General features: G+C 32.4%; 1 non-coding gene across 1 annotated transcript; it reads left to right on the top strand.

The window, feature by feature from the left end:
• The first annotated feature begins 6,951 nt into the window (after positions 1-6,951).
• On the top strand, positions 6,952-7,079 carry LOC113192883 (small nucleolar RNA SNORA51). Its single transcript, XR_003302074.1, has one exon. It is a non-coding gene; the product is annotated as a small nucleolar RNA SNORA51 (small nucleolar RNA).
• The last annotated feature ends 428 nt before the right edge of the window (positions 7,080-7,507 follow it).

Here is a 7,507-nt window from a genome sequence, read left to right as displayed (position 1 = left end):
CAGGAGGGTGAGGCAGGAGTGAGGCAAGTTCAAAGCCAGCGTCAGCAAAAGTGAGGCACTAAGCAACTCATGGGACTCTGTATCCAAATAAAAATACAAAATAAAGCTGGGAATGTGTCTCAGTGTTTGAGTGACCCTGAATTCATTCCCTGGTAAAAAATAAATAAATAAAGGGAAAAAGTTAAATTTAAGAATTGCTGGGGTAGATGAAATCCCTAAAATACTAGCTAAAAAGAAATACCGTCTTTTCAATGAAATAATATTAGAAAAATTTCCAAATCTTAAGAATGAGATGAAAATTTAAATATGAGAGGCTTATGAAACTCCAAATATACAAAATCCCAATAGATTCACTCCAAGAAGCATTATAATGAAAATGCCTAACATACAGAATTTTAAAAGCTGCAAGAGAAAAATTTAGTGGTAAACCAGTAAAGAATTCAACTGATTATCAAGCAAGACCCTAAGAACCAGAAAGTCTTAGAATAATATATACCAAGCTCTGAAAAAAAATGGACGCCAACCAAGAATACTATGTCCAGCAAAATTGAAGAATACTATGCCCAGCATAATTGAAGATGATATAAAAACCTTCCATGATAAACAAAATTCGTAAGTAGAAAGCCTGCACTGAAAAACATACTCAATAAAATATTTAATAAAGAATGAGAGATAAAATGAAAACCATCATATGAATGAATTATATAAGACTAGTCAAATAAGAGAGAATCAAGTTAGATTTAAAGATTAAAAATATATCCCAATGGGCTTCTAACTCTCAAGATAGCCCACATTCTCCCTTGAATATGTATCTACCTTCCTAAATAAACCTCTGCCTATGCCTTAAAAAAAAAAAAGAAAGAAATACATCAAATAGCACAAAAGGCCTGGAGATATAGCTCAGTTGGTAGAATGCTTGCACAAGGCCCTGGGTTTAATCCCCAGCACCATACACACACACACACACACACACACAAACACACACACACAAATGGCACAAAATAAATAAAGAGCATCTCTTTCTAATAATGTTTAATTTTAAGAGTCTAAACTCTTCAATAAAAAGACACAGTTTGGCAGATTGGCTTAAAAAACCCCAAAACACCCAGCAATATGCCAATATCAAGAATCTGTTCTCTTAAGCAAAGACATACACAGACTGAAGGTGAATGGGTGGAAAAGATATACCATAAAAATGGCACAAATAAACAAGCAGGGATAGCTGTTCTCATATCAAAGTGGATTTCAAGCCAAAATTAATCAAAAGAGACAAATAAGGTCATTTCATACTGTTTAAGGGAATCATACAGCAACAAGATATAATGATGGTAAATATTTATGCCCCAAACAATGGTGAATCTACATACATAAAACAAACTCTTCTCAATATTAAGACCAGTTAGACCATAATAAAATAATACTGGATCACTTTAGCACAACTCTCTCACCACTAGATAGATCATGCAGATATAAGTTAACTTTCTACCATACTTAAAATATGATTAATAATATAGGCTTTACATACGTTTATAGAATATTTCATTAATCAATGGTTGAATTAATTTTCTTCTCAGCAGCACATGGAACCTTTGCTAAAACAGACTATATTTTAGGTTACAAAGCAAAACTTAAGCAAATACAAAAATAAAGTTAATACCTGCATTCTGTCAGACCATAATGGGATGAAATTAGAAATCAATAAGATATAAAAAACAGAAACCACTCTCACACCTAGAGATTAAATAATGAAATTAGAGGAGACATAAAAAATTCTTAGAAGTAAATGAGCATAGTGATACAACATATCAATATCTCCCAGACAGCATTAAGGCAGGTCTAAGAGGAAAATTTATAGCATTGAGTTCATACATCAAAAGAATAGAGATTTACCAAACGAATAATCTAACATGACATCTCAAGGTCCTGGAAAAAAGTAGAACAAACCAATACCAAAAATTAGGAGAAGACAGGAAATAATTAAAACTAGAGCAGAAATCAATATAATTGAGAATAAAAGAACAATAAAAATATCAGTGAAACAAATAGTTTTTGAAAGGATCAAAAAGCTTGATAGACACTTAGAAAAACTAGCTAAAAGAGAGAACACTCAAAATAACAAAAATCAAAATGAATAAGGACAGAAACTACTGAAATCTGAATGATCACTACAAACTGTTTTGAAATTTTATATTCTATAAGTAAGCTAGAAAATCTTGAAGATATTGACAAATTCCTAGAGACATATAACCTACCAAAATTGAAGCATAAAGTTATTAAAAACTTATCAGATAAATATCAAGTAATGAAATTGAAGCAACCATCAAAAACCATACAAGTAAGGAAACACCAGAACTGGATGGTTTCTCAGTTGAGTTCTATCAGACCTTTAAAGAAGAATTACTATAGTGCCCCTCAAATTATCTAATGAAATAAAAAAGGAGAGAATATTGCCAAACACATATTATGAAGCCATTATCACCCTGACACTCAAACCAGACAAAGACATATTAAAGAAAGAAAACTTCAGGACAACATTCCTGATGAAGGAATATACAAAAATTATTAATAAAATATTAGCAAAATACATACAAAAACACATTAAAGAATAAGTGTACCAGGATCAAGTAGGTTTCACCCTAGGGATGCAAGGTTGGTTAAACATGGAAATCATAAATATGGAAACCAATAAATGTAATTGACCATATAAGTAGAGTCAAGGTACAAGCATGCAGAAAAAGCATCTGACAAAGTTCAGCATCCAATCATGCTTAAAACACATAAAAAAAACTACGGACAGAAAGAACCTATCTCAACATTTTAAAGTCTGTATATGACAAACCCAAGGCCAACATTATACTGAATGGAGAAAAATCAAAACATTTCCTACAAAAACAAGAATGAGTGATACAAGAATGACCACTTTTACCACTCCTATTCAGAATAATCCTTGAAAATATAGCCAGAGAAATTATGCAAGAGAAGGAAATTAGAGGGATATGAATAGGAAAAGAGAGCTCAAATTATCTGTTTGCTGATGACATGATCCTATATTTAGAAGACCCAAAAGAAGAATTCCACCAGAAGATTTTGATATCTCATAAATGAATTCAGCAAAGCAGCAGGATACAAAATCAACAATCCTAAATCAAATGTATTTTTATGTGCCAGTTGAAAAAGAAATTAGGAAAACAATCCTATTCACAGTAGCCTCAAAAAAAGAAAAAAACACTTGGAAATCAATCTAACAAAAGACATGAAGGACCTATAATGAAACCTGAAACCTATAGAACAGTAAGGAAAGGAAATGAAGACCTCAGAAAATGGAAAGACCCCTCATGTTAGGTTTTGGATAGGCAGAATTAATATTATCAAGTGGCCATACTACCAAAAATGCTATATAGATTCAATGCAATTCCCATCAAAATTCCAATAAAACTCTTCACAGAACTAGAAAAATCAGTTCTGAAATTAATTTGGAAAAATAAGAGACCTGGAACAACCAAAGTAATAAAAATGAAGCTGAAGGCATCTCAATACCAGATCTCAAATTATATTACAGAGCTATAATTCCCCAAACAGCATAGTGCTGGCACCCAAACAGACATGAAGACCAGTGGAGTAGAGTAGAAGACACAGAGACAAACCTACTTAAATATAATTGTCTGATACTATACAAAGTTGTCAAAAAAATCTTAGAGAATGATAACCTTTTTAACAAATGGTGCTAGGAAAACTGGAAATCCATAAGTAGTAGAATGAAATTTAACCCGTATTTCTCAACCTCTATAAACTCAAAGTGGATCAACATTCTAGGAATTAAACCAGAAACTCTGCAACTGTTAGAAGAAAATGGAGGCCCAATTCTCCAATATGTCAGCTCAGGAACTGTCTTCCTTAACAAGACTCCTAAAGCACAAGAAATAAAATTAAAAAGTGGGATGGCATCAAATTTAAAAGTTTCTTCACTGCAAAAGAAATAAGAAAATGAAGAGAGAGCCTACAAAATGGGAGAAGATATTTTCACCTGCTCCTCAAATAGGGCATTAATACCCAGAATATACAATGAACTCAAAAAACTTAACACCAAAAATAATAAACAAATAAATAAATAAATAAATAAATAGTAGATAGATAGATAACCCAATCAATAAGTGGGCAAAGGAACTAAACAGACACTTCTCGAAAAAAAGAAATACAATTAGTCAACAGAGATATGAAAAAATGTTCAACATATCTAGTAATTAAAGAAATTGTAATCAAAATTATATTGAAATTTTTTCTCACTGCATTCAGAATGGCTAATGCTAAGAATATATAAAATAATAAATGCTGGAAATGAAGTGGTTAAAAGGGTATACTCATACATTTTTGGTGGGACTGAAAATTAGTGCAATCACTCTGGAAAACAATGTGGGAATTCCTCAAAAATGAAAACTGTAACCACAATATGGCCCAATTTGTCCCACAACTTGGCATATATGCAACAAATTTAAAGTCAGATTACTACAGTGACACAGCCATTAAATGTTTACAGTAGCACAATTCACAATAGCCAAGTTATGAGACAACCTACATCCCTTCAACAGATGAATGAATAAAGAAAATTTGGTATATATGTGCAATGAAATATAACTCAGCCATAAAGAATTACTTTATAACAGTTGCTTGTAAATGGTTGGAACTGGGGACTATCTTACTAAGTGAAATAAGCCAGTCCCAAAAAATATAAGATAGATATTGCTGTGGTTTAGATGTGGTGTTCCCCAAAAAACTCACTTGTAAGACATGAAAAAAGTTCGGAGGAGAAATGATTGGGTTATAAGTGTCTTAATCAGTGCATTAATCTCCTGATATGGATTAACTGAAGGGTAACTGTTGGTAGGGTGTGGCTGGAGGGGGTGGTTGGGGTGTGGCTTCAGGGTATATATTTGTATCTGGCAAGTGGAAATCTCTCTTTCTGCCTTCTGTTCATGATGTAAGCTGCTTCCCTGCATTATACTCTCCTGTCAGGATGTTCAGCCTCACCTCAAGCCCAAAAGAATTGAGTGGCCTGCTATGTGTTAAGACCTCTTAAACCATGAGCCCCCAAATAAGCTTTTTCTCCTCTACAATTGTTCTGGTCAGATCTTTTAGTCATCACAGTGAAAAAGCGGACCAAAGCAGATGTTTTCTCCGATATGAGAAGTAATGGAAAAAAAAGAAAAGAAAGAGTGAGTGAGAGATAAGGTGTGTGTGTGTGGGGGAAATTTCATCAAAATAGAGGAAAGATCAGTAAACAAAAGAGATTGAGGAGGAGAAGGAATGGGAGGAGGCAAAATGGAAGAACAGTGGAATGAATCTGACTGAATATACCACAGTGAATACCAACATAAAGTACATCCACAAGACACTAATTAAAAAAAAAAATCTATAGATGAATTGCATGAAGATAAGAAGAGGGAGGGGCACAGAGGGAGGAATGAGGAGGAGGAAATGCTGGGGACTGAATTAGAGTGAATTATATTCTGTGCTTTTATGATTATGTCAGAAAGTATCCTTACAATATATATAAATAAAAAGATTCAATAAAAAGTAAATTATGGATATTTTTAAGAATAAAAATGTTATAACAAAAATTTAAAAAGATACTAAATGTTAAACCTGAAACTATTAAACTACTAGAAGAAAAGATAGGGGGAAAACTTCAGGACATTGGAATGGGCATGGATTTTGTAGACAAAACCTCAAAAGTACAGGAAGCAAAAGCTAAAATAAACAAATGGGATTGCAGCCAATTAAAAATCTGGTGCACAGCAAAGGACACAATCAACAAAATGAATAAACAACCTACAGAATTTAGGAAAATATATATTGTGTATATATCTGACAAGAGGGTGTTATATCCGGAATATATCAGGAACAAAGAAAGTCAATAGTAAATGAACGAATAATCTGATTTAAAAATGGGAATACATATAAAGAAACATTTCTATAAAAAAGACAAATGAACAACAGGTATATGAAAAATGCTGAATACCACTAATAATCAGGGAAATGCAAATTAAAACCATATTGAGATATCACCTCACCCCAGTAAGAATGACTGTTATCCAAATAAAAACAGGATAACAAGTGCTGACAAGGATGTGGACAAAAGAAAATCCTTGCACACTGGTATGTTGTGTATGTAATTTAGTATAGCCATTGTGGAAAACAGTATGGGGTTTCCTCAAAAAATCAAATTAGAACTATCATATTATCCAGCAGTTCCACTCATGGGTATGTATCCAAAGGAAATGAAACTATCAAAGAGACATCTGCACTATCTGTTTATTGCAACACTATTTACAATGCACAAGAAATGGAAACAACTTGATGTCTGTCAACTGATGAACTGAAAAAGAAAATGTGCTAACTATACTCAATGGCATACTATTTAGCCATATAAAAGAGCAAAATCCTGTCATTTGAAACAATGCAGATGAAACTGTAAATCATTCTGTTAAGTGAAATAAGTCAGAAACAGAAACACCACATGATCTCATTCATATGTGGAATCTAAAAATGTTCATCTCATAGAAGTTGAGAGTAGAATGAAGGTTACCAAAAGCTGGGGAAAAAGGGTCAGGGAAGGATGTGAAATATTTGGCAATGTATATCAAGTTATGCTTAGAGAGAAGCAAGAAACTCTGTTGTAGTATTTGCACAATGTGATGACTGTAGATAATGTACTGCATATTTCAAAAAGGTAGGAAGAATTTTGAAAGTTTTTACCACAAAGAAATGACAAATGAGGAGACATATTCAACTTGATTTAAACATTATACAATGTACATATGTATTTAAAATTACATGGTTCCCCATTAAATAGACAACTTATGTATTGAAAACTACATGGTACCCCATTAATATAGACAACTCATGTTTTTAATGTATAGTTAAAAAGGAATAAAAGAGGAAATAAAATAAAGAAGTCTCCTGGTGCTTGTCATAAGCTGTATTCTTACAATGACAGTAGAGAAAGAGGAGGTAGAATAATTATTTCCCACATGTATACCTCAGTTCAAGGCTTATGCCTGGTCTATAAGTAGAACACAAAAATCTTAACTAATGTTTTAATATATAGACATATTTTTTAATCAAGTTTTTTGTATTTTTGAATTTTAAGTGAGATTTAATTTAAGAGTTTAATAACCTAGATCTTAAAAACAAATATATTCATTTTCTTGGATATTTTTAAGTTTCGAGATTATAGCTGCCCATGATTTGTTTCTTGTTTTCCAGACTGAAATGGAATTTAGCTCTTTGACACTGACAGCTAAAAAGACACCACATAACAAAAACAATTCTACCTTCTGAAATGATGAAGTAGTCTGCCAAAGAGGTATCATAATACATATAGCATTAACAGAAGCAATCTAATTAGAAGAGAAAATCTACAAGAACTGTGGAAGAGTTCACTCACGTGATTGATAAGTCTCTCAAATATTACCCATTTAACATTTTTAAAATTTTGCCTTCATTCTTG

This window comes from Urocitellus parryii, chromosome 1, assembly GCF_045843805.1.
Source record: "Urocitellus parryii isolate mUroPar1 chromosome 1, mUroPar1.hap1, whole genome shotgun sequence".
NCBI lineage: Eukaryota > Metazoa > Chordata > Mammalia > Rodentia > Sciuridae > Urocitellus > Urocitellus parryii.
Note: the sequence above shows the minus strand (reverse complement) of the source record. Positions and strands in the feature narration are given on the sequence as shown.